Below are 27,711 nucleotides of genomic sequence, written 5' to 3' on the forward strand. Positions count from 1 at the left end.
GATCTGGAATCTCAGTAACTACAACAAGAAAAGTTTAAAACTCGACCCGCGAGGTTCTTCGCCATCGGATTATCTCCGTTCCTTAGAGATAGCAGGAAGGGCAGCATTTTCTTCCATCCACCCACTTCCAGTCCTAGTCTGGCTCAGCGAGGAATGTATAAAATTAGTGGACTCCTCTGAGTGACGTTCCCCGGCTCCAATCAGCGGGCGCGTAGGCGCCTCCGGCCCTGCCCCACTGCTGACTCTCTTTGGCTGATTCCTGCAGGGAGGGAGGAGAGAAGGGCGGCAGTGGGAGGGGGAGGTACCTGGAACTGGGAGTGATGTCAGCTCCCAGCTCGGTGCCTGCCCGGATTCCTGACATGGTGTAGTGCAGGCAGGGTGGGGAAGGGACGGGGAAGGACTCGTGTGCTGCGAGCCGGAGGCCGGGCCGGAGTGCTGGGGCTTTGAACTCCGAGAGGAGGTGGACCAGAACTTTTGGAACTAGTGCCGGTGGCTCTCCACCCCCCAGGTAAGGGCGTTTTACTCCACTCCGAGACGGGAGGGAAGTGGCACCGTTGTGTGGCTGCAGCTGGCTGTTGCAGCTGCTCCTCCTCTTCCCCGGGTCGATTTCCTTGTGCAACTCACTCCTGTTTCCCAATGGGAACGGGCACTTTTTGGGGGTGGTGAGAGGGCAGGGGTAGGGCTTAACTCTTGGGGCTCCAACCGAGCTTGTACGTGAAGAATACTCCAGGATTGGACGTTTAGGTCTTGTCTGTATCCTTAGACCCCCACACCCTAGGCTCCCAGTAATACCTGAGAACCCCAACCAGAGGGGCGTGTGTGTCTCTGTCTGTGTGTATTGGGGCATTTAAAAATGTCACAAAAAATTATGGATCATCGACTCAAAAATTATGCTCGTTGAAAAGAAAAAAGTTTTGTATTTTTTTGTCTCCTTGTGGCCTATTATATATTAAAAGAAAATCAACGTTATTCTTTTATATCAATGTAAAATATCCTTTTGTGTAATCCAGTCAGGATGTGAGAAATTCACTTGGGGTGTTTATTAATTATGAGCTTGTGGGAAAACTCGTCTCTTGGGGGCACACTTCTAAAACTGCGACTAGTATTCACTCATTTTAACCGAGAAATCCCTTCAGCTGCCAACTTTATATCTGGAGGGGTTAGGATGGCTGCTGAGAATCTTCAGATCTGTTTCCTGTGGCTGCTTGAGGGGCAGGCTGGTAGTTGTGTTTTCAGGGATCTTTTTTAGAGAAGGGAGTCTTAACAGGGAAATGCGGTGGAAGGCGTGGCATATAAACTCTTAATTATAGGGACGTGAATTTTTCAACATGTGGGACCAAAACAAATCCTTGCTTTCAGTAAGAACTGCGGAGAGCAATAGAAAGAGAACTTGATTTCAAAGTCCAAGTTTGGTATTTTGAGAAGGCAATTGCCTGTCGGGAGGAAAAAGATACTTTTAAGAAGTGAAAGAATAGAATTCTGATTTCTGTTCATTTCCTATTTCAAACCCTGTCTTTTTCCTATGTGGAGATTTTGTGTGCCCAGGTCGCTAACTGGGTGTGATTGACTTTCTCGAGGGGGCGGGGAAATTGACTCCATACACTGATTCAGGACCCTCTCATCAGTGCTTTAAGGCTCTCTTCTGGAGCAGGAAGGAAAAAAAAAAAACAAAAAAAACAACAACTAAGCGCTGAGACTCCTGAGTCAAGTTTCCCCTTTCTTTCACCGAAGTTCCTCCTCAGCACTGTGGCCAGGTCTGGAGGAAATGGGGGTGGACTGCATTGTAAGTCAAAATCCATATCCCAGGCACCTGAAGGAAAAGGCATTTCCAGGAGATGGAGAAAGAAAGAAGCCACAACAGTACGTCTAGTAAACCCAAGTCAGGAAATGGGATAGAGGACTATAGATGGGGTTCTCTATCTTTCTAGCCAAATGACCATTAGGTTTCAGAACTAGAAAGAAGTGTTTGGTTGTGCTGTTGATGACATACCTGGGTCTGTATTGTTCTTAGTTCCTGAAAAAATTGAATAGGGTGGAAAAAGAGCAGGCTCTTTGAGAGAGGAAATTTGCTTTATTGGAAAGACAACATTTTAATTTTGGTTTGTATTCTGGCTTAAGACACAGAAATTGCGAATGGCTCTGCAATAATGGTGAACAAGTCTTTTCTATGTATGTTCTGTGGGGAGTACATGAAACATACTGTGTTTTCCAGTGTACTTTTCAGTAGGATAGAGCTGTGGAGTGGAGTTTCTGTGGGCTAATGTGAACTCACTGTAGTGTTCCTTGTGTTCCAACTGCATTTGTAATACCAAAAGATGGGGCTGCAAAAGCCAGACAGTTAAGTAAAGAAGAGTATCTTTAGGATGTTATTCTTATGTGCCAAATTCAGATTTACACTTTCTTTCCAAGAAACTAGTCCTAGTTTAGGGACTTGAATATACCAAAACTCTAAATTTGATTCACAGTTTGAGTAATAGCAGTAATTTTACATACTTAATTTAAACCAATATTTCTCTTTCTCAGTCCACGTTTATGAGGCAGATATGGTGTAGGAAAACACAGAATACTTAAAAGATGTTTGAGTTATTGAGAAAGGTAGGATCAGTTTTTGGTTAAATTCCTTTTGACCAACAACTGTCATATTTCCAAGACCAACTTTAAAAATTAAGGTCAGCCAGGTTTGGTGGCTCACGCCTGTAATCCAAGCACTTTAGGAGGCTGAGGCAGGCAGATCACTTGAAGTCAGGAGTTTGAGACCAGCCTGGCTAACATGGTGAAACCCCATTTCTACTAAAAATACAAAAAAATTGCTGGGTGTGGTGGTGGGCGCCTGTAATCCCAGCTACTTGGGAGGCTGAGGCAGGAGAATCGCTTGAACCCAGGAGGCAGAGGTTGCAGTGAGCCGAGATCTCATTATTGCACTCCAGCCTGGGTGACAAGAGCAAAACTCCATCTCAAAAATAAATAAATAAAATAAAATAAAAATTAAGGTCATCTGGCCTTAATGGATAAATGTTGATTTGAAATCCAGGACACACTGAAGTTCCAGATCAATAGTGCCTAATTTCAAGGGCATCATTGGCATTTTTTGGGAACAAGTTTACCGAGGGACAGTTAATTAACTGTTTATGTAGTCTTTTTGTTGCTCCCTGTTCCACCGTGAGATAAATCAGAACGAGGTCATTTTTCCCTCAGTTACTGACTAGCTGACTTCTTTTAAAACCTTTCCTATTCATAAAATATTTGTATAAGTTAATTTAGATTATGTTGATAATTTGTTACATTAAAATTAACTTTTTGTTTATATCCCAAACCAGCATAATTTTCAAACTGTTAACTGAAAGAAGACCTTATTCAGCACTGTGTCTTTTTTTTTTCTTTTTCTTTTTTTTCGAGACAGGGTCTTGCTCTGCTGCCCTGGATGGAGTGCAGTGGTGCAGTCTCGGCTCACTGTAGCCTCTGCCTCCCAGGTTCAAATGATCCTCCCACCTCAGCCTTCCCTGGGACTACAGTCATGCACCAACATGCCCGGTTAATTTTTGTATTTTTAGTAGAGGCGGGTTTTCGCCATGTTGCTCAGGCTGGTCTTGAACTCCTGGGCTCAAGCAATTGACCCACCTCGACCTCCCAAAGTACTAGGATTACAGGAGTGAGCCATGGGTGCCCAGCCTGTCTTTTCAAAGATGTTATTACATGTCTCTGGCCTAGTTTGAATTACCTTTTCAAAACAGTGAATGAAGGAGTGAATTAATGAATGCATATTCATTCATGTTTGGGTCTGTGTCTCGATTCTTTATTAAAGAAACGTCGCTTCAAGGTGAAAACATAGGCAAGAAGTGTTGCATAATGACGTTTTTATTTTCAGTGATTTCCTTAGAAAGTCATATTAGCTCCAAAATTAAGAAAAAAAAATCACAGTTGAGCAGCCAGTTGTGAAATCTTTCAGGGAGCCATAATCATAACTATCATGATTATTTTGTTATTTTTAACCATAGTCAAGCAGATGGATTTAAATATGAGAGTCAAGGCTGTTAGGGTTACTGTCACATTTTGATACAGGGTATTCTTTGTTTTTTTGTTTGTTTTTGAGACAGAGTCTCTCTCTGTTGCCCAGGCTGGAGTGCAGTGGCATGATCTTGGCTCGCTGCAGCCTCTACCTCCTGGGTTCAAATGATTCTCATGCCTCAGGGTCCCAGTTAGCTAGGATTACAGGTGTATACCACAAGGCCTGGCTGATTTTTGTATTTTTAGTAGAGACGGGGTTTCACCATGTTAGCCAGGCTGGTCTCGAACTCCTGACCTTAGGTGATCTGTCTGCCTCAGCCTCTCAAAGTGCTGGGATTACAGGCATGAGCCACCACGCCTGGTTATGCAGGGTATTCTTTGTGAATAAAGGGAACAAAATGTCTTCTGGCCAGCATTTTCTGTTCAACTAAAGGTGGATGACTTCACAATTAAATCAGTTATCGAACTGTCCAAAAACTGCTCTGGGCTCTTGTAATTCAGTGCATCAGTAGTGTGTTATGTCAGTTATTTTTCAAACTCATTGCAGTGCACGTCAGAACCTTCTTCCTAGTAAAAAAAAAAAAAACAAAACCCTACAGCTTTTGTCATATATGTCACTGCCACAAAAATTGATGCTGTGTCGTATGTTTATAGCAGCACTATTCACAATATCAAAGACTTGGAACCAACCCAAATGTCCAACGATGATAGACTGGATTAAGAAAATGTGGCACATATACACCATGGAATACTATGCAGCCATAAAAAATGATGAGTTCATGTCCTTTGTAGGGACATGGATGAAACTGGGAACCATCATTCTCAGCAAACTATCGCAAGGACAAAAAACTAAACACCGCATGTTCTCACTCATAGGTGGGAACTGAACAATGAGAACACATGCACACAGGAAGGGGAACATCACACACTGGGGACTGTTGTGGGGTGGGGGGAAGGGGGAGGGATAGCATTAGGAGATATACCTAATGTAAATGACTAGTTAATGGGTGCAGCACACCAACATGGCACATGGATACGTATGTAACTAACCTGCACATTGTGCACATGTACCCTAAAACTTAAAGTATAATAATAATACAATTAAAAAAAAAAGAAACAAAAAAAAATGGAGCTCATAAATTTAAAACTAAACTGAATTATCCCACCCTACAAAATACATAGAATCTTTCTTTTACACTCTTCATTTTAGATATAATAATTACTGATGCTCATTTGGTGTTCAATGATAATGTTTCCAAAAGCCAAGTGGTGAGCATTTTTTTCCACTTCAAAAAAAACCTAACATGCCAGACAACTGGATTTTAGATTAAAAAAATATGGATTCTTCCAGGAGTTTTAAGTTTATGCACTTTTTAGGCAGTTTGGGGGAGGAGGGGAGAGAACCAGAGGTAAATATGTACCAGTCTAAACCCACTGAAGAGTGTCTATTTCTGAAAGGTGGGTTTGGCCTCTGAGTGGTCCAAGTGGGCGTGTTGTCACAGTTTGTGAGTGCTCTTTGGTTATGCGTCTCCCTGGAACTTGATGGGACTCACATTTTGACTGGCCTACGCACACATCCTTGTTTTTGTTGGCAAGTGTAATGATTTCAGAATAGAAAGATCATGTAGTGGTTTTATGGACAGGGGTGCACCTAACAATGTCCATGCCTGAAGGAATTGTATAAACTCAAATTGCACTGAATATCAGTCATTCTGGCCAAGGGTCATGTCTTAAATATGGATCATATAGGAGGAAGATCAAGTACCACCATCACGTTTGGGGCTGGCCCTAGATTTTATGGACACCCTCTGGACTCCACAGTAGGCCTGGATATTTTCACCTCTCCTTTAACTTAGGGAAATTATTCATTTGAAATAAAAAGGCAAGTTCAGAAGAGTAGGTGTGCTCATTCTTAGCGTGTGTGTCTTTGTTAAGAGGTGAAACTCCATTTCACCTGGTGAAAGAGGGACTAAGGCTTTTTTCAGTGGCAAGTCTATTCCTAATGAAGTGGCCAGGCTGGACGTGATGGCTTATGCCTGTAATCCCAGCACTTTGGGAGGCTGAGGTGGGTGGATCACTTGGAGTCAGGAGTTCGAGACCAGCCTGGCCAACATGGCAAAACCCCGTCTCTACTAAAAATACAAAAATTGGCCGGGTGTGGTGGCGCATGCCTGTGGTCCCAGCTACTCAGGAGGCTGAGGCAGGAGAATTGCTTGAAGCTGGGAGGCGGAGGTTGCAGTGAGTTGAGATCGCGCCACTGCACTCCAGCCTGGGCAACGGAGCAATACTCTGTCTTAAAAAATAATAATAATAAGTTGCCAAATTTTAATTTTTCCTTTTAGCAATAAAAGCTGAACTCTTAAGAAGTGGCCAGATTCTTTAGGCCAGCAAGGTAGTTTTGGGGAAGAACTAGGTAGGCCCATTGGGAAGAGTGTGGACTGTTTTATGGTATGCAGTAACACTGTACCATATCACTAAATGTACCTGTGTTTTCTTGTATTTCTGTGCCTAGGATCAAGCTCACTGATGTCCTTTTGCTGGCACTTTGTTGTCCTTCTCTTCATCTGTAGTACTCTACACAAATATTATCTCACTACCACGGAATTGCAAAAGGTTTTCATGAGGAAAGTTTATTGTATTTACTTTATTTAGAAAAAAATGAAAACAAGGTTGAAACTCCGTGGTCTACTTTTTTCATCTAGTGACTTGACAGGGCGGCTGCTATTGCATGAAGATTGCCTTTGCAACCATTATCTTTTTCTAAAGATGCTGCCACTTATAACAACACAGTATAGAATTTTCTTTTGTTTGCACTGGAATTTGAATACACTCTACTTTTTCTTGTGAATGATGGAAGATTCGAATGAACCTGTGGGTTCTCGAAATTAACTCTGGGAAGTGAGAGGGAGGAAGGGAAAGAGTGATGACTCACAGGAGACACACTGGTTGAACCTGTGATCTGGCCAGGGCCATTTGTGTGAAGTCACCTGAATCTCAGTGTTTTTCCTCTGGATCAGCTGCCTGGATGGTTTTGTCAAACTTTCAGATCCTTCCATCCTCCACCCCAATCAATGTGTGACTTTGCATAACTGAGAAATCTACTAAACACAGAATTAAGTTTCTTTTATTGTTTTTCTCTACTAAGGGAATTTGATTCTCTAGGATGACTTGCACTTCATGTGGAAAAGACACAGCTAGATGCCCAACTGATATCCATCCCCCCTCCTTTTCTGTAACTGAACCCATTTTGTTTAATTCACCACTATGTCCAGTTAAGTGCTAGATTTCCCAGAATCCCTTGCAGCTGGGAGGTGGTTCAGTGACAGTAGTCCTGGCTGTTGAGATGTAAATAGCTGGATGCCCCTTTCCCCAAAGCTCTTAAAAAGGGAAGCCTCTGTGAGCTTGCCTGTTAAGCCTTTTGCTCTTTGTACTTCTTCCCTGGAGAAAGTAAACAGGCCATCGCGTGACCAAGGACAAGATGCTTGAGGGTTAAGGATGACTGGGTGGAAGGTTAGAAGGAGGCTGAGAAGCTGATAGCATTCTGCAACTGCTCTACTGGATCCTGTCTGTCCATTTCTTGACTCTATGAGAAAAATAAAATCTCTACTTGGTTAAACCACAGAACTTGGGTCAGTTACTTGCAGCCAAATGTGATCTTAACTGAGTCTAAATGTTTAAAAATCATAGTTCATCTTTTCTTTAAAAATAAAAACGTGTTATTTTGTACAAGAAAAACAGGACTTTGGAGCCATGCAGATCCTCAACTTGAATCCTGGCTTTACTATTTATTACAGTCTAATATTGGCAAGTAATTTAACCTCTCTGGGTCTCAGCTCTCTCATCTATAAAATGGTAGCTCTGATATATGTGCCATAGAATTTTTTCAAGGATTAGAAATAATTAGAAATTATTACTTTTTTGAGACAGTCATGCGCTGTCACCCAGGCTGGAGTGCAGTGTTGCAATCTTGGCTCACTGCAACCTCCACCTCCTGGGTTCAAGCGATTCTCTAGCCGCAGCCTCCCAGGTAGCTGGGATTGCAGGTCCCCACCACCATGACCAGCTAACTTTTTTTTTTTTTTTTTTGTATTTTTAGTAGAGACAGGGTTTCACCATTGTTAGCCACGCTGGTCTCAAACTCCTGATCTCAGCTGATCTGCCGGCCTTAGCCTCCCAATGTGCTGGGATTACAGGCGTGAGCCACCACGTCCAGCCAGAAATTATTAATAGGAATAATAATGGCATATTCAGCACATGGAAGATCTTCAACAAATGGTGGCACTGTTACCAAAGGGAAGTGTAGTGGGGAGCCTGAAAGGGGGAGGCAAAGAATTCAGCTCTTTCTCCTAGAAGGTTCTCGGTAGGTTTGCAGCTACAATCCCTTGACTCCATCTACTTGGCATTTATTCCGCCTCCTGTCTCTTATCCTCATTCCCACCTGCCCACACCAGAATACTTGGAACTCTTCTGTTCTCCAGCTTTGGTTTATAAGGATGTCTGTATAAAAATTGTATTAACTATAGCGTAGGGATGAAGGGTGGGGGCTCCAGAGTCAGACAGATGTGGATTAGAATCCCTGTTGTTACTAGCTGTGTGATTTTGGTGAAGTCTTCTGTGAAATGGGAATAATTGGGTGGTTATGAAGATTACATCCGATAATGTATGTGAAGCACTAATAGCTGGTTTCTTGGCATGACATGCATTGGTTTGATGACAGATATTGTTGTTACTATTTCATTAAGCATGTGTTAAGCACTTCCCAGCCTTGGTACAAGTTCCTCTTGGAGACGGAAAGACAAACAAAACATGATCTTTACCTTAAGAGTATTCACATACAGGAGATGGGGGCAGAAAGAGATGGCACACCTTATTCATAACTGTAATAAAACTCAGATTTAGAATACTGTTTAGCTGTTAAAAAGATTGAATATACTGACTTGTACAGATGTCTATTATATATATTTTAAGAAGTAAAAAACCAAGCACACGTGTATGGTTTACGTTTGTCAGTGCATGAAAAACTGCTAAGTGGGATGGCTTATGGGAGTTGAGATGAAGGGAACTTTGTATTTTTTTTTTTTTTTTTACAGTATATTACATCTATGTTACAGTACTTGGGAAATATAAAATATGTTAAATTTTTAAACATCTATTTACTGGTCCTGTTGGAGGTTGGTTGGGGAAGAGCATACTGTGAACTAGACTAGTCACCAGAGCAAAGAAAGAGACTGGGTTTCGTGAGGTTCCACTAGAAGAGGTAAGATTTGATTGGGTCTTAAAGGGTGGGGAGGAGATTTTGAGGAGGCAGTGGGGACAGATGAGCATACTTGGGTTTGGAGCAAAATGTAGAATAGAGTGAGATTAGATTTAGAGAAAAGAGAGAACAATATTGTTTGAAAAGATGTAAGCTATATTGGGGCAAATCTTACAGGGTGTTAAAGAGAGTGACAAGATTATACCTTAAAATGGGATGTTTTTAAGAAAAGAAGAAGTGAGGGAACTATTGTTTTATAAAAATGTCTCTGGAAATAGCAGATTGGGTGTTTCTAGTGGGTATATGGGCAAGGGGAGGGAGAAGGACAGAACACCCTAAATCAAGAATGGCCCGTATGCAAAAGTTAATTTTCTTTTAAAGATGATGTCTTGCTATGTTGCCCAGGCTGGAGAGCAGTGGCTATTCACAGTTGTGATCACTGTGCACTCATGGGCTCAAGCAGTCCTCCTGACTCAGCCTCCCAAGTAGCTGGAACTACAGGCACATGCCTCCATGCCTGGCTAAGTGAAGGTTGAATTTTAGCGGGAAATATGAGTTAAGATTTGAACATCTGGAGTTTGAGATTCCATCATGACTCACATTATCCTTAATTTTCTCGTTGTATAAATGGATAAAATAATAATACCTATCTTATTAGGTTTTTAGGAGAATAACAATAATAATAGGTAACACTTACCTGGCAGGTTATACTTTTTATGTACTAAGCACTACTCTAAGCACCTTAAATATTTCAACCTAGATTAATCCCATATTACAGATGAGGAATCTGAGGCACAAGGAGGCTAAGTAACTTTCCCAGGGTCACACAGATTATGTGTGTCAGACTCAGAATTTGAACTCAGGCAGGTGCAGCTCCAGGGCCAGTATCTTCAGCCTCTTCATAGTCCTACCTCTGGCATGGTTCTGTACTTGGGGTGTTAAAAGCCAGTATGAACTGTTAGTTGACATTATTCCTATGAAGATGTTAAGCAAGAATTTAGAAATTTAGGCTTGGAGTTTAGGCCAAAGCCCGGACTAATGGATCATCTCTATAGGGCTGTTATGTAAAGAGTGAGAATAGTTGAGCTCCCCGAACAAGAGTATGTAGAGTAAAAAGAGAAGCAAGCATACAGTCTTCAGGGGACTCCTGATATTTAGAAATGGTCAGGCAAAAAAGAAGTTAGGAGAGGAGATAGAGCAGGATCTGCAGAGGAGTGGAGGACTATGGTGGCCAAGGGAAGAAGCACAACGTAAGTGAACTAATCATGCCATCCAGTGCAACAGACTCATTACAAGGCTGCATCCAACAGACTGTCCCTGGTCCTGCTGCCAGGTCAGTTCATGAACTTGGAATCCAGAATGCAAAAAATTGAGGACTACGCGGGAGCTGGTGAACTGCAGGTGGCCTGGTTAGTTCATCCTTTCAAGGAATTGATCCGAGACAGACATGGTAGATAGCTTGGGTTTGAGGAAGGCTCAGGTAGAGAGGAGGATATTAAAAGAAGGAAAAGGGAGGAAGGAATGAGTGCATAATCCAGGGTAGAGAGATGGGGATAGACCCAAAATCAAGTGGAGGGCAGTGGGTTAGCCTCGAAATCCATAAGAACCCTTCTTCTGATGCGATGGAAGAGAGGATGGGGGAAATGGAAAAAAAAAGATGTGATCAGAAGGGATGCAAATTGAGTAAGTTCACTGCAGGCAGTCTGCATTGATTTATCAGTAGAGTTGGAAGCAGTGAAAGGAAATTCACAGACAAGTAACTCAGGCTCCTGAGAGGCTGGCTCTGGGGACTTTGTTACGGAGGAAAAATCTGAAAGAATGACAGAAGTCTCTCATCTGAACAATACAAACTGACACATTTGCCAGAATGTGTCTCGAGGCAGGAAGTTGGTTTACTGAAGTGGAAAGTAGTGGTTATAAAAAAAAAAAAATGAAATTAGACAAAGGGAAACTTGACTGTCTTTGAAGGAGGAATTTTTTTTTTTATTATTATTATACTTTAGGTTTTAGGGTACATGTGCACAATGTGCAGGTTTGTTACATATGTATCCATGTGCCATGTTGGTGTGCTGCACCCATAACTCATCATTTAGCATTAAGTATATCTCCTAATGCTGTCACTCCCCCCTCCCCCCACCCCACAACAGTCCCCAGAGTGTGGTGTTCCCCTTCCTGTGTCCATGAGCTCTCGTTGTTCAATTCCCACCTATGAGTGAGAACATGCGGTGTTCGGTTTTTTGTCCTTGCGATAGTTTACTGAGAATGATGATTTCCAGTTTCATCCATGTCCCTACAAAGGACATGAACTCATCATGTTTTATGGCTGCATAGTATTCCATGGTGTATATGTGCCACATTTTCTTAATCCAGTCTATCGTCGTTGGACATTTGGGTTGGTTCCAACTCTTTGCTATGAAGGAGGAATTTTTAGGCAACCAGACTTGATGGTTCACAGGCCAACTTCTTGGGGGAAACCTGAGCCCTGAGTGGTGAGAAACAACTAGTTTTGGAGCCCACAGCTAGGATTTGGTTAAAACAGATACATCAAGGCACCAGGAAATACTCTGTAGAAAGGAGTTGTCCAACAGAGACAGCACTGGATTAAATTCTCCTCCTGAAAAGGTGGTCTCTGATCTTCAGTTTACTTATTTCTAGAAAGACCTTTAGTTGAAAAGACATAGGCTTGTGGCATTTCAGCAGATTTGTTGTGGTCATGTTATCAGGGGTATGTGAGAAAAGGATTGAATAATGCAATAATTAAGAATGTGGTACTAAAAATCACTACCGCATCAGTCCATTGGTGGGTCTTATGACGGTTGCTTTGAAAGATGTCAGTAAAGGCTTGTTCGAGTGTGTGCAGTATAAATTGATAGACATAAATTCTTGAGTTCAATGGTTTTCAGCAGGGCCGGCTGTAGAATCTGTGGAGCCTGTTGCAAAATGAAAATGTGTGACCCCTTATTCAAAAGACAAGAAAAAAGTGCTGTTAAAAGTACTAAAATATGAAGCTTTTTTCCCTTCTCATACAGTTTTTTTCTCTTGACTTGTCATAGTATTGGCTACTTGTCATTCTATGTGAAGAAAAATTAAAAATTAAAATTATAGCATGAATTCATTTAAAAATTAAAAAACTAAGCATTGAAGTTTTTAGCATGAATTTACGCTTCATCTTTGTATTACACAATATTGTTGTTGTTGTTGTTGTTGTTTGTTTTGTTTTGTTTTGTTTTTTGAGACAGGATCTCACTCTGTCACCCAAGCTACAGTGCGGTGGTGTGGTCACAGCTCATTGCAGCTTCTACTTTCTGGGCTCAGGTCATCCTCCCCCTCAGCCTCCCAAGTAGCTGGAACTGCAGATGCGTGCCTGGCAATTTTTTTGTAGAGACACGATCTCACCATGTTGCTCAGGCTGGTCTTGAAATCCTGGACTCAAGCATTCCTCTTGCCTTGGCTTCCCAAGATGCTGGTATTGCAGGCGTAAGCCACGGCGCCCAGTGCAATGCTGGCTTTAAATGAAAATATAGAGCATTGAACTCATATGCAGAATTACTGAAGTTGTCGATGCATATGTATATTGTTATGAGAACAGTAGAAACACTGCACAAAACGAAACTACTTTTATTTCAGTTCTTGACATGTGCACATTCTATTGACACCTACCTACCTTTGGCTTATGATGTGTAATGAAGTACTGAAAGGAGAAGCAACTATGAGTTGCCTTATCTTTCCTTTTCCTTCTGTGCCATCATTTTCAGCGTAAGTGATTGGCTAATATGGTTAAGTAACATGAGAAAGAGATAAAACGCTAAGGCTCCTTGGTCATTTGTGTTTCTTAGAAAGACATTTCTGTATGCAATCAAGTTCTGGTTCAAATGGAAGTCATTGCCTCTTGGGGCAGTCAGCACCCACCTGCCTTCTTACTCAGTTGTATTTGTAACACACTTACCTTGCACTCGCTTTAAGTCTTGCTGAACTCCCACGCACCAGGAGTTCACGGGAATTCTGAGCTCACGGTGCATTGGGAAAACTGTGTGAATAGAGAGGCCAGGAATGGTGGCTGTACATATTACGTGGTATGTTAGGCTGTTTTGCATTGCTATAAAGGAAAACTAGGACTGGGTAATTTATAAAGAAAAAAGGTTTAATTGGCTCACAGTTCTGCAGGCTGTACGTGAAGCATAGTGCCAGCATCTGCTTCTGGGGAGGCCCCCAGGAAGCTTCCGATCATGGCAGAAGACAAGGGGAACCAGCTTGTCACATGGTGAGAGAGGGAGCAAGAGAGACAGAAGGGAGAGGACCCAGATTCTTAAACAACCAGATCTCCCATGAACTAATTGAGCAAGATTCACCAAGGGTATGGTGCTAAACCATTCATGAGGGATCCGCCCCCATGATCCAGTCACCTCCCACCAGGCCCCACACCCAACACTGGGAATCACATTTCAGCATGAGATTTGGAGGGGCCAAACATCCAAATCATATCACATTGTTCTCCTCTGCTCACTTGTGGGCTCCATTGCCACATTGGATCTGACTTACAAAACACAAATTCAAAATTATGATCATTCTCAAGATGGTGACAGTAGAGTATTAAACCAACCATGGGTCTTTTCTGAGCATGGGGTTCTGTGTTACTGCCCAGGTCACAGGTCCGTGAAGATGTCTCAGAAGTCAAAGAGCTCACTTTTGAGGCTAGGTTTCCCTTGGTCCTAACGTCTCAGCTTCATTAGTAAAGTCTGCAGTGTATCAGGTTTGTGGGTGGTAGCCTAGGGGACCCTCTTCTGGCCATCAGCAAGGTCATTTTTGCCTTTCAATAATTTTTTAATTGCTCTTCATTCCTCCTACCAGTATATCTGGGTTCACATCCTCCTCCTCTCTGATACAGACCTTGCCGTTGTCTCCTACTGGAACCCTGCAGGTAGTCCCTTCTCTCTCTCTCTCTCTTTTTTTTTTTTTTTTTTTTTTGAGATGGAGTCTCTCACTGTCACCCAGGCTGGAGTGCAATGGTGTGATCTTGGCTCACTGCAACCTCTTCCTCCCTTGTTCAAGTGATTCTCCTGCCTCAGCCTCCCGAGTAGGTGGGATTACAGACGCCTGCCACCACGTCCGGCTAATTTTTTGTGTTTTTAGTAGAGACGGGGTTTCACTATGTTGGCCAGGCTGGTCTCAAACTCCTGACCTCGTGATCCGCCTGCCTCAGCCTCCCAAAGTGCTGAGATTACAGATGTGAGCCACCGCACCCGGTCCCCCTTTTCTTTATTCTGTACCTTACTGCCAGACAAATTTTCCAAGTAAGTTTGGTACCAGGCCACCGTGCCTACTCCAAAGCTTTCTTTGACCTCCTGTGAGCCATGGCTTACAGCAGAGTTCTCATCCTGGTGTTCCTGGGGTGGAGACTGCATGGAGACAGGGTTGGTTTGGCTTATGTGTTATTAATAAAGAAGTTTCAGCCAACACTTGGTTTGGGAGGGTTCACTTACTGAAATTCACCTATTGAAATTCAGATTTTAAACAAGAGCCACTGTGAGGTCTTGTCACCTTGTGCTGCACTGGTGCCTTAAAGAACAAGATGGACTGGGCATGGGGAGAAAGATGCCCAGTCCATCTTGTTCTTGGTTTACTCTTAAGGCAGAGTGATTCTTTCCTGTGGCAAAATCTTCACTTTTAGCTATGTAAATGGAAAGCAGGTATCTGGCTATTCTTAAGAATGGTATGAAGCAACCTGAATGTTGATCTTTTAGTCTGAGAAATTAAATTCCCCATTCATAATGGAAATTGGGTGTATGCTTTGTAGCGGCCTTTGGTTGCTTTTTTTAGGAGAAATATTTCTTAAGTCTCGCCTGGCTATTATTACCACTGTGTCATCTTGTGACCTCATCTGATCTTGACCTCTTTCTCCAAGCTTGCCTTTCCCTGCCCTTCTGTGCAGAGGACTCCGGCTCCAATCCCTGGATGGCTTTAAGTCCAGCAAACCTTTCTGTTTTTCCTATTGCTCTTCTCTTTGCTTAACCTCTCCTCTCTCCTCCAGACCCACTTAAAAGCAGTTCATCAGGAAAACTTAGCTGAGAGTCTCAGTCAGAACTCATTCGTGTGGGAACTTTGCAGGAATCAGGTAATCAAATTTTGGGGTTTTAACTGCTCAAGTACCAATTGGGTGGTGAGTTAAGGTTGTCTTTGAAGGTTCCTTCCAGCCCAGTGATTTTGAGATCTGGCATCTACTTGTTGTTTGAAATTGTACTTTGTGATAGGAACTTTACTTGCAGTATCTCAGTTAATTATGAAGCAGCACTAGCATTACCTCCATTTACTGACTCTCAAAATGGCTCTTTTCTGGATTTGTCTTATTTCTTCAAATAGATTATTGAACTAGTTGAAGACCATGACTGCCTTTGTTGACAAAACCTGCTACCCAGTAGGAACTCAGTAAATATGTGATGAGATGATTGGTTCATTCAACCAATATGCATTAGGCCTATACCAGGCTCCATGGAGATGCAAAGATGCCCCAGCTAGAAAATGCAGTATTAGTTATACTCTAAGCCTGGCTTCCTATTTGGCCACGAAGGTAGTATGGAATGCTGGATCTTGGGCTCTGGAGTTAGATGGACCTATAGCTGTGGTTCAGTTTCCTTATTTGTCAAATATGGGCAGTAATACTGTATACTTTAGTAGCAGTAGTTTTCAACTGCGGTGATTTTGACCTGTAGCAGTCATTTGGCAGTCCAGGGATGTGGCTAACCATCCTACAATGCACAGGACAGCCCCCCACCAATGAAGAATTATCCTGACTCAAAGTATCAGTAGTGCTGAGGTTGAGAAATGCTGCCTTAAAGGGTTGTGAAGATGAAACAAGATAACGACTGCAAAGAGTTTGGCATAGTTAGCTGTTACTCCAAGAAAGCCATCCCAAAGACTGCAAAATCATAGTTTGAAAGGCAAACACCAAAAGGCTTAATTTCATCAGCATCAGTGATTCTTGCCAGTGAGAAGCTTTATGCTAAGGATTTCATGCTCTCCTGTTTAGGAGTGGTGACAGACTCACTGGAGATTGTTTATGTTACACTGTGTACTACCGTGAGCTGGCGTGGGTTTATCAGAGCTGTAAAAGCCATTATTAGTTTTTAGGATATTCCTGGTAAACTTCCTGTTTGCTTTACTAGTTTGTTCTGTGGAGATAATTTTGGTGTGCAGGTTTAAATCTTCTGATGGAAAATGTTTTGACTATCAAATTCCCAAAACCTGTTTTGATACGTGAGACATGAAACGTTTTGGTTTTCACATCAAGAAGCCTTCTGTTTTTCTAGCCTTGGGTTTTAAACAAAGCAGCTTTCCCCCGTTTACTGCCTTACCTGCCTATCTGTGGGAGTAGAAGGGTGGAGAGCTAGCTGCTGGATTTCCATCTATTGTTTATTGTGGATTTATATTTGAAATTGTTAAACTTTTTTTGTAATTATAAAGGTAATATATGTATCTTACAGAAAATTTGAGTAACACCGAAAAAATAGAGAAGACACAGTTAAAAATAAGGCATCAGTAATACTTTCACATGAAGGTATAATTAGCTTTGGTGTGCTAATGTGTTTTCTTCTTTTTCTATTCCTATATTTTTTCCATAGATGAAGTATTCTGAGTATGTAATTTTGTGTCCCACTATTTTTAAAACTTCACATTGTTTTATTTTCATTTCCTTACACTACTAAAATGTCTGTAAATATTTCTAAGGACTGTAAAACATTCCATCTGTGGGTGTTTCATTATTTAATCCCATTGTAAAAATATAGCCTATTTTCAATTTTTTTTTTCTTCAGAGACAGGGTCTTCCTCTGTCACCCAGGCTGGAGTGATGTGATCATAGCTTACTGCAGTCTCAAAATGCTGGGCCCAAGTGATCCTCCTGCCTCAGCCTCCCATGTAGTAGGATTATAGGCATGTGCCACCATGTCTGGCTAATTTTTTTTTTTTTTTTGTAGAGACTCTGTCTCAAAATATCAGTAGTACTGAGGTTGAGAAATGCTGCCTTAAAGGGTTGTAAAGATGAAACAAGAAAATGAATGCAAAGGGTTTGGCGTAGTTAGCTGTTACCCCAAGAAAGCCATCCCAAAGACTGCAAAATCATCCTTTGAAAGGCAAACACCAAAAGTCTTACTTTCATCAGCATCAGTGATTCTTGCTAGTGACCCTGTCTCTACAAAAAAAAAAAAAAAAAAAAGTGTTCTTCAGCCTCCCAAAGTGTTGGGATTACAGGCGTGGGCTATTGCACCCAGCCTATTTTCAATTTTGACGAGCATTTGTGCATTCAGTATTTTCAGTATTTCAGATCATTCCTGTCTATACAGTAGATGATCACATGCAGAACAAAAGGATTGGATATGTGTGGATATTTTGATTAGTATTGTTGTCAGCTGCCCCAAAGCTTCTACTAATTTTTGCTCCTGTTAGCACAGTGATGTTCTCATATTAGTAGCATTTGATAATTTTCTAGGAGAAAATAAATTTGTGTTTATTTTTAATGTATTTGATATTATTGAGCTAAATCATGTTCATATGACTATTGCCTGTTTCTTAACAAACTGTTCATGTTCTCTGCCCATTTATTGGGAATTAGTATTTTTCTCATTTGTCATAAACTCTAGTTCGTGTATTTCACTTATTAATCCTTTATCATAGTTGCTGCAAATATTTTCACTTACTGTTTCTAATTTTTTAATTCGGTTTGTCTTTTTTGTTAGTGATATAGAGGTTTAAAATGTTTATGCAGTCTAATCTATTGATTGTCTTTTGCACCTGCAGTTCTCCAACTTTCCTCTGTCTATACTAAAATTAACCCTTACTGCTCTGGAAGTCTCTATTCTGAATAATCAGTGTTTAAAATTATATCCCAAAGTAGGGTGTCACAGGGTTTCCTGATGCGGATAAATAGGCCTGAAGTGCTTATGGGCACCCACTATGTATCATGGGAAAACTTGCACGTGTGTGTGTGTATTTGTGAGAGAGAGAGAAAAAAAATAGAGAAAGTTGATGAGAAAAGGGGAGGCTGTTTTTGGGCCGAGGGTTGTTTGTTTGGCTTTTTCATTTCTTTTCCCTCGGTAGAAGTGAGCTTACTGAAGGCAGCGGGGCTTCCATAGATTCCTGAAGCATCTGAGCGACTGAAACCAGCGGCTTTGCTGAGTGAGCTGTGACTACACCTGGCAAGGGGTGTGTTAGGCATTTGTTGAGTCTGTGAGAAGGCAGGCGGAGCAGAGACTCAGGCCACATCCCATCCAGTCCTCACCCCTTAAATTTTGCTCTTTGAGGCTGTTGCTCAGCCTCACCCAGGTTGAGTCCTGTGAGAGGACTCATAGGAGCCCACAGCCCTGTTGCAGCTCACCAGCTGCACTAACTGTAGCTTGAAGATGAAGGTAACAACTAGCGCTTACCTAGCGCTCGGCTGTTTTACAAAACCCTTTCACTAGGGCTTTTATAGATGCTTCTCGCCTCAACATTATGAGCTTAAATACTGTTTCCATCTCCATTAATTTGGAGGAAACCACCACTCAATAGATGCATCATTAAAATCCAGAGCTTCCAACTCCAGGGCTGACCTGCTCTACTTAAGAAAGAATTCCATCACTGTATTTTCTGGTCGTAGTTTCTTGGTGGTACTATTAGGCAGAGGGTAGCACCAACTGTTTTAGGTTTTGGAGTCAGACATTTCTTGACTGGAATCCCTACATAGCCCTATCTTGGCATTGTGACTTTGTTACTTACCCAGCCTGAACCCTGGTTTTCTCATCTGTAAAATGGAAATAATAATGTCTACCTTGTAGGAATATGGTAGACCCTCTGGATCTGAGGGTTCCACATCTGGGGATTCAACCAATAGCAGATGGAAAATATTTGAAAAAACAAAATAACCATACAACAATAAAAATACAAATAAAAATACAATGCGACAACTATTTATATAACATTTACGTTGTATTAGGTCTTAAGTAATCTAGAGATGATTTGAAGTATATGAGAGAATGGGAGGATGTGTGTAGGTTATACATAAATATGTAAGGAAGTTTAGCATCTGCGGATTTGGGTATGTGTGTGGGTATCCTGGAAACCAATTCCCCATGGATACTGAGGGACAACTGTATTAAAAAGATTAAGTTGAGATTGGTGCAAAAGTAATTGCGTTTTTTGCCTTTACTTGCAATGCCAAAACGGCAATTACTTTTGCGCCCACCTAATATATGCAAGATGCCTAGTGCAGCACCACTGCGCTCATTCATTGTAGAAGCTCAGTAATGATTGTTTCTTTTCTTTCTTTTTTTTTTTTTTTTGAGACAGAGTCTCGCTGTGTCCCCCAGGTTGGAGTGCAGTGGCGCGATCTCAGCTCACTGCAAGCTCTGCCTCCTGGGTTCACGCCATTCTCCTGCCTCAGCCTCCCCAGTACTGGGACTACAGGTGCCCGCCAACACACCCAGCTAATTTTTTGTAATTTTAGTAGAAACGGGGTTTCACCGTGTTAGCCAAGATGGTCTCGATCTCCTGACCTCGTGATCCGCCGCCCGTCTCGGCCTCCCAAAGTGCTGGGATTACAGGTGTGAGCCACTGCGCCCGGCCAGTAATGGTTGTTTCTTAATCTCAAAGCTGAAAATGCTGCTGTTCTTTTTTTGTTTGTTTTTTGTTTGTTTAAAACTTTTAGAATTGCTGGTAGATCTGCACAGACTTGGGAAATTCTAGTGAGTATCGCTATATTTAAATGCTAGAAACACTTCTTTATCTGACCTATTTATTTTTCTGTTGAGTAGACTTTCTTTTCTGTTGTGGATAAGTCATCTGCATCTCTCAAATCCTTCTGCTTAGAGAATTGCGTGATGACTCCTCAGCTTAGGATTGTGCTTTTAGGCAAAATAAAACATGTTTTGTCTACGTGTTCATGTAAAAAGCACAGACGGCTCTCTTGAAGGGCAATAACCCTTCTCTTACACATAGTTGAGATTTTTGGCATCATTCATGGAGTTGTTACTTGCCCAGGCTTCATAAACATTCAGGTACTAGAGCAACATTAAAGAAGAAGATTATAGAAACTCATGAGAAAAGACAAATCTGCTACATAACCCAGAGTAGGCAAGTTGCTAAGTAAATTTTTATTTTTCATGCCATTTAAAAGTTAGGTTAGATTTGATTGGTCTTTATGTCAGACCTTGTTCAACCACATAAAAAAACTCCCTGAAATTAAATCATTTTTGCCTAAAGAATTTCAACATGAGGTTGTCTTGCCATTTAATGTATAATGTGTGTTTATTTAGGCTTCTTCATTTTAATAAATTGAGCCAAGTAACTATTATAAATACTTTAATTTAGAATTATAATCCAATGCAGTCTTTTTTCTATGGAGTTAAAAATACCCTTTGGGAATCCTCTTTAAATGTGTCCTGGACCTTCTTATTTTTTTTATCCCTGCTACCGTGGTTGCATTTTCAATAAGAAATCAACTTAGTATTAGAATACGAGGTTATGCTAACGTAAGTGGGGCTTTATTGGGTTAAGAGTTAACATTCTTACTTCTGGGAACTTTAGATCCGTTGCCCTATGGTTTTTTCATTTTTTCCACCTTTTGGTAGGAAGGGAGAGACAATGAGGAGAAAGTCTTTTTTATATGATTTATACACATTTATAAATTAGAGTTTTAATATAATTCATGCCATGTGTATGTGCTTCACCTAAAATATAGATACAGTTAAGGTTAGTGATTATGTGAAATTTACATGATTTCTAAGTTTCCTGTCATGTTTAGAGTTCAAGGATCAAATTGAGCATACTGTTGGCTAAATCTTATAACTTTTGCAAGCTGAGTGCAGGACATTGTGAAATGCCTCACTCAATTGTAATGGTCAGTAGGAAATTCTTTTCCTAAAATTTCAAGCCTGTTGCTTGTCTTTTTCTCCCAGCACCCCCACCCTGCCCTCGCTTTTTTTTTTTTTTTTTTCTTTTTAGACAAGGTCTCACTCTGTTGTCCAGGCTGGAGTGCAGTGTTGTGATCATAGCTCACTGCAGCCTCAACCTCCTAGGTTCAAGCTATCCTCCCACCTAAGTCTCTCAAGTAGCTGGGATTACAGATGCACACCACCATGCCCAATTAATTTTTTGGTTTTTTAAATAGACATAAGGTCTGACTGTATTACCCAAGCTGGTCTCAAACTCCTGGGCTCAAGTGATCCTTCTGTCTCGGCCTCCCAAAGTGCTGAAATTACAGGCATGAGCCATCATGTCCCGCCTGATTTTTTAATTTGCAGCCAAAGTGGACATTTGGAGGCAGAGGTGTTTGTAGTGATAATGGTTAGGAGAGAATGGACAAACAAACTTGGTACTGACTTGACTATTAACTGACAGGATACAAAGGACTAAAAAATAGGTCTAGTGATGGGCAAAGACTTCATGACTAAAACACCAAAAGCAATGGCAACAAAAGCCAAAATTGACAAATGGGATCTAATTAAACTAAAGATCTTCTGCACAGCAAAATAAACTGTCGTCAGAGTGAACAGGCAACCTACAGAATGGGAGAAAAGTTTTGCAATCTATCCATCTGACAAAGGGCTAATATCCAGAATCTACAAAGAACTTCAACAAATTTACGAGAAAAAAAAAACCCATCAAAAAGTGCACAAAGGATGTGAACAGACACTTCTCAAAAGAAGACATTTATGTGGTCAACAAACATGAAAAAAAGCTCATCATCACTGGTCATTAGAGAAATGCAAATCAAAACCACAGTGAGATACCATCTCACGCCAGTTAGAATGGCAAGCATTAAATAGTCTGGAAACAACAGATGCTGGAGAGGATGTGGAGAAATAGGAACGCTGTTGGTGGGAGTGTAAATTAGTTCAACCATTGTGGAAGACAGTGTGGTGATTCCTCAAGGATCTAGAACTAGAAATACCATTTGACCCAGCAATCCCATTACTGGGTATATACCCAAAGGATTATAAGTCATTTTACTATAAAGATACATGCACACATATGTTTATTGCAGCACTATTCACAATAGCAAAGACTTGGAACCAACCCAAATGCCCATCAATGATAGACTAGATAAAGAAAATGTGGCACATACACAACATGGAATACTATGCAGCCATAAAAAAGAATGAGTTCATGTCCTTTCAGGGACATGGATGAAGCTGGAAACCATCATTCTCAGCAAACTAACACAGGAACAGAAAACCAAACACCACATGTTCTCACTCACAAGTGGAAGTTGAACAATGAAAACATATGGGCACAGGGAGGGGAACATCACACATTGGGGCCTGTTGGAGTAGTGGGGGGCAAAGGGAGGGATAGCATTAGGAGAAATACCTAATGTAGATGACGGGTCGATGGGTGCAGCAAATCACCATGGCACATGTATACCTATGTGACAATCCTGCACGTTCTGCACATGTATCCCAGAACTTAAGCATAATAAAAAAAAAATATGCCTAGTGATCCTGAGATAACAATCCAGTTGGGTAGCCTCATGCTGATCCCTTCAAATCATTTTGTCACCAGCCCTTTGAAACAGAGCCAGGATAGTACATATGAGAACCCAGCAGGTTTCACCAGGCATTTCTTGTTGCTGGCTAGTTGGCTTAGGGATTAAATAGAGTAATTAGCGCTCATTAGCACTCCCACGAGCTATAATGCATCTACCTGAGGCAGAGAGATGATTGCCTGTGTTCCTGAAGCATAGAAATCCCCATATGATCTCTTCAATCCAGACATTTTTGCACTGCAGAAACAAATGCCAACTTGGCAAGAGTAAAATCCTCCAAGTGCCTCAAATAACAGTAGGTAAAACCTGTGGACTAGGGACAGAAGGCTTTCCTAGGAACGGTTAGTGTGTCTAAGAAATTGGTGTGCTGTTTAAAGCTTTCTCTTCTCCCCAAACCCACCGCCTCTCAGTGTATGCGACTGAGGTGAACCAGATTAGTCAGAGATGTTGGACACGGTAGTCATATAACTTGATCCCCTTAGCCTCTTGTCAGCTGTACTTCAGAAGCTATAGTCTCCATCAATGGAGGGTCTGGATTGTACAGAGTCACTGAGAAAGAAGAGAGAGAAACCTTTGATGTTGATCTGTGGCCCTGTCCAGGACTCTGTGCCATTGATAGTTCTTGTTCCTGTGAAATATTAATCTGTGGTATGAAGGTGGGAGTCACAAAGGGAGAAGGAGGGAGCCAAGTTTTGGGGGCTTGGTACACATGTCTGGAGAAACATAGATAAGTTGCGAATTGGCAGATCGTTATGGGAAAGAAGCCTGAACTTAGAATCTGGCACTCTGATTAGCTGTGTGATACTGGGCAAGTCACTTAACCAGTTATAAAATTGTTAGAACGATACCAGCCCAGCCCTCACTGGGAGGGCTTTAAGGATCAAATGAGATCACGTGTGAAATGCTGTAAAAAATCAAGTAGTAGTGTGATTTTTGGGGTTTTATATGGAGTACATTAGCTACATTTTAAACATCCTCACCCAAACCTCTGGTAAAAGCACCTGCTTTTCCACTGACTTCCAGCCCTGTGACTCTAATTCCATCCCTGTACCCTAAACCAGATTGGAGACTGTTTGGATGCCAGATAGTTCCCTTGAAGTTTTTTGGAAGATAGTGCTGTCTCCTGGGCAAGACAATAGCAGGAGCTCCTGATTCCTGCTTTGGCCTGTCTGCCATCCCCTTTCTTGGGAATGCAGTAAATTCTACAAAGTCATATTCATCTATCAGTTCCACAGGAATTGTTCCCTGTTATTAAAAGTTTGGAACATTGGCTGGCCACAGTGGTTCATGCCTGTAATCCCAGTGTTTTGGGGAGGCTGAGGTGGGTGGATCACTTGAGCCTAGGAGTTCGAGACCAGCCTGGGCAACATGGTGAAATCCCATCTCTACGAAAAATGCAAAAAACTGGCCAGGCATGGTGGTCCCAGCTACCAGGCAGGATGAGGTGGGAAGATCACTTGAGCTGAGGAGGTCGAGGCTACAGTGAGCCACGACTGCACCACTGTACTCCAGCCTGGGAGACAGAGTGAGACCCTGCCTCTAAAAACAAAAACAAATAACCAGTTTGGAATGTTATGAATAAAGTGTTCAGGACTCAGTTTCATACTTAGGTGGAACTGTTCTTGCTGGTTAGCTTTAGAATGAAGATTTGCTAGGATTTGAGGTTGTAAAGTAAGTATGTCTTTTGTGGGCAGCCATACTCTGATGGTTAAGGTTGGGAGCCCCAGCTGTGGCCTCCTTTGCTCTGGTGGCAGTTTTCAATGCCACATTATGTTGGGACAAGAAAATCACTACCTTTGCTAGGTCTCGCCACCTTCACTTGTGAACTTGCTTTATTCCTGTGCATTAACTCCTGTCTCTTTTGACTGGGTTGGTGTTCAGAAAGTGATCTGAGCTGAATATCAAAAATGAGTAGTTTTTAAACTGAGTGGCGGTATGACAAGTATTTTTCAAAGACTGTTATCAGCCTTTGTAGGACTTCTGAAGGAGCCTGTGACTTCCTCAGTACAGTTAAAAAAAAATAATGCTCTGCATTAGTTATCTTAGAAAACTGCTGCTGGTCTTAAATTAGGTTCCCTAGAAGCAGACTCTGAGACCAGGAGTTGGGTGCTGAAGGATTTTGGGGGTGAGCTCTCAGGAGACACCTGTAAGGAAGGAACAAGGCAAGATTGGGCAGAGGAGGAGCTGACTGGCAAACGTGGTTGCATCTGAGACCCCAGCCACTTCTACGGGGAGCGCTGGATGGTTCTTCAGAGCTGTCCCCATTTGAGCAAGGGGCTGGACCTTTGTTTGCCTACATCAGCTAATTCCTGGCAACTGGCCACCCCTTCTGGGGATATCACTTTGGGTGAGGCTGTGTCCTGCAGCTGGCTGAGGACCTTCCTTGTGAGCCATCAGCAGCTGGGGATGGGTGCACTGGCCCTAAAAAGGAAGTCTGGATGGAGCAATATAGTGTCTACTATACTGTCCCAAAGAATCTAACCCTTTGAGAAAGAAATAAGTGGGTAGTGCCAAATGCCCAGCATATGGCAAGTCCCTTTATATGGAAAGTTAGAAAGTTTGCATCCCTTAGCAAAACTGAAGGAAGAGATTATAACTGCTTTGTGAACTATTAAATAAACAGATCTCCAGCCTCTTGGAAGTTTATGAGATCCTTGGATAATATTTATACCTGATTATGGTGTAACAGGGCTTAGCTTCTATGTTTGTGAAATGGCTGACCCATAATTGAATAATTTTCCCCAAGCGTGAATTACTGCATGTTCAGAATATTCATCCTATGTGTATAGAAATGCAGTTGAATGGGTCGCCATAACAAAAGGCAAGCAAGTGAGTGAGGCACACAAACTCAGACTTAGAACCTTCCGGGGGCCCTGGGGATGGAGGGCAAATATAGGAGATTATAGCTTTGGTTCCTGAATCACCTTATGTGATATTTTAGTCATGTTCGAGGATAATGATTTAGGAGTTAAATTGCCAAAGGATAAGTCAATATGCTTTGGGGGGGGAAAAAAGAATCAATTTTCTGGCATTTCCAAAAGCCAGTTGCCCTGAACAAATATCTAAAACTGGCATGGTTTGTTGTATAAGTGGGATGAGTAGACAGAGCCAAAGTTATACCTAATCTCTTTCCCAACTGCAGATTAAGTCATATCTGTAAAAGGCAACATGGTTTTTCTTCTGCATTTTCTGCCTTCTAGTAAGTGAAGGAGGCAATGGGTTGTGCTCCCCCATCATCTGAATAGTTTGAGTTTATTGTGGGGACTGGAGGTGGGGAAGCCTGATGACTTCGTCGTGGCATAGAGCAAAGGTGATTGGGGGTGTGTGTTCAGACCATAGACTTCGCTTCCCAGTGAGCCCCCTGGACTCTGTGTATTCTTTGCCTTTATCTGCATTGCCACCTGGAAGCTCCGTAATGTCAAGTCCTGGAAGATATTACTAACCTGTTTCCATTATGGGTGTAGTGGAAACATAAGTAGGTCACTGTTCCTTATTCAGAAACTGAACAGAGTCAAGCTGCCATGGTGACAGGTTCTGTATAAAAACACCCATCTCTGAACCTCTTGGAGAGATGTGACGATTTGGTCATTGGATGTGAGAGGATAATCTGCCAGCTGGTTTATTGCATTGGCTAGAAATAGGAGATGCAGAAACTAAAAAGCTCTCAAGAAGTCATCAGATGAGAAGGAAATTAATGTAGCATAGTGGTTCTGCTGTAGAGGAAAGGCTAAAGGTGAGACTCTTGAATATGTGCACCGTTTCTTCTGCAGCTCTTGACTTGGATGATCCTTCTCAGTGTGGTCCCACGAGTGTTTGGTGATGATCTGATAGTAGAAAGGGCAGAGCGATTAAACTTTGTGCACATCTTCCTCTGACTTCTCCATCTTTCTAACATGCCTGTACATGTGCCTTTATAATTGGCATTCTGGAGTTAGGGACATGACCTTTTCTACAGTCCGGATGAGGAATCTCCAACTATGATTTTTCACTGTGACTCACGTCTGCAAAGAATGAATAAAGAAGAATTTCTTGGCCAGGAAGTGTGTACTATGCAGAGAGAAATACTTGTTGTTGGGAAAGAAACTTTTGAAGAACCAGAATTGAAAAAAAAAAAAAGAAGAAGAATGAAGGAAGTCTATCAAGAAAAGGAAGAACCAGAAGTGGTCTGCAGAGTGTTGCCTGGAGATATGGGAAATAAATCAAGAAGAGAGAAATGGGAAAAGATAAAATAAAAAACATTGCCGGTTAGGACCAGCTGGGGTCATATGAAAGTGGCAGTTCCAGCGGGGCTTGGAAAGCTACTGAACCACTCACTTATGCACACACAACTGCCCCGCGCTCTCCCCTTCTTTGGCCCCCGTTCACCTGGTGTAGGAGGGTCTGACACCCTCACCAGGGAGGATGCTATTTGGCTGTTTTGAAGGCGAGACCTTGAAGCGTGGGAGAGCTTCGCGTCTTTCGTAAGCCGATGTTGCGTAACCTCCCCGAGAGTCAGGACATAGCGGTTAAGGACACAGCCTTTGGAGCCAGGCAGATAGGGTGTCACTTAAATGCTGGACCTCAGAAAAATGGCTTATTGTGAAGGGTTTAATGGAGCATAATGAAGTAAGTGCTCAAAACTGTTGTTAATATATGCCAAGAGTTATAACTAAATTTGTAAAAAGCACCTTCTTATACTCTCAGGCGAACTGAACCTGAGCTCAGCTTCAACAGGGAGCTGGACTCTGTCAGTGGCCCCATGGGGGAGCTGGACAGTAATCCAAGGCTCTGGGTGGGGTGTTTGAAGCAGCTGCAGATCCTCGTGAAGGGCTCTGGGTGCCCATACATTGTCCCTATGGAGTTTCTGTACTTAAAGCCCCTGAATTTTTTTGTAAGCTGCTCCAGCTGGGATGTCTGCACACTCACACATGTTAACCTAGAATGGATTCAGGAACTATTT

At 41.9% G+C, this 27,711-nt stretch overlaps 1 protein-coding gene across 9 annotated transcripts in view; it reads left to right on the plus strand.

Moving 5' to 3' along the window:
• Window positions 1-313: 313 nt before the first annotated feature.
• Window positions 314-27,711, plus strand: part of LOC116472806 (liprin-beta-1) — a 160,724-nt gene continuing 133,326 nt past the window's right edge. For all 9 annotated transcript variants that reach the window (XM_032159905.2, XM_032159906.2, XM_032159910.2 and 6 more), the window contains exon 1: window positions 314-508. The gene's annotated coding sequence lies outside the window, so the exon portion shown is untranslated. The remainder of the gene's footprint in view (window positions 509-27,711) is intronic.

The sequence above is a fragment of the Hylobates moloch genome, unplaced genomic scaffold (assembly GCF_009828535.3).
Source record: "Hylobates moloch isolate HMO894 unplaced genomic scaffold, HMol_V3 SCAFFOLD_8, whole genome shotgun sequence".
Lineage (NCBI taxonomy): Eukaryota > Metazoa > Chordata > Mammalia > Primates > Hylobatidae > Hylobates > Hylobates moloch.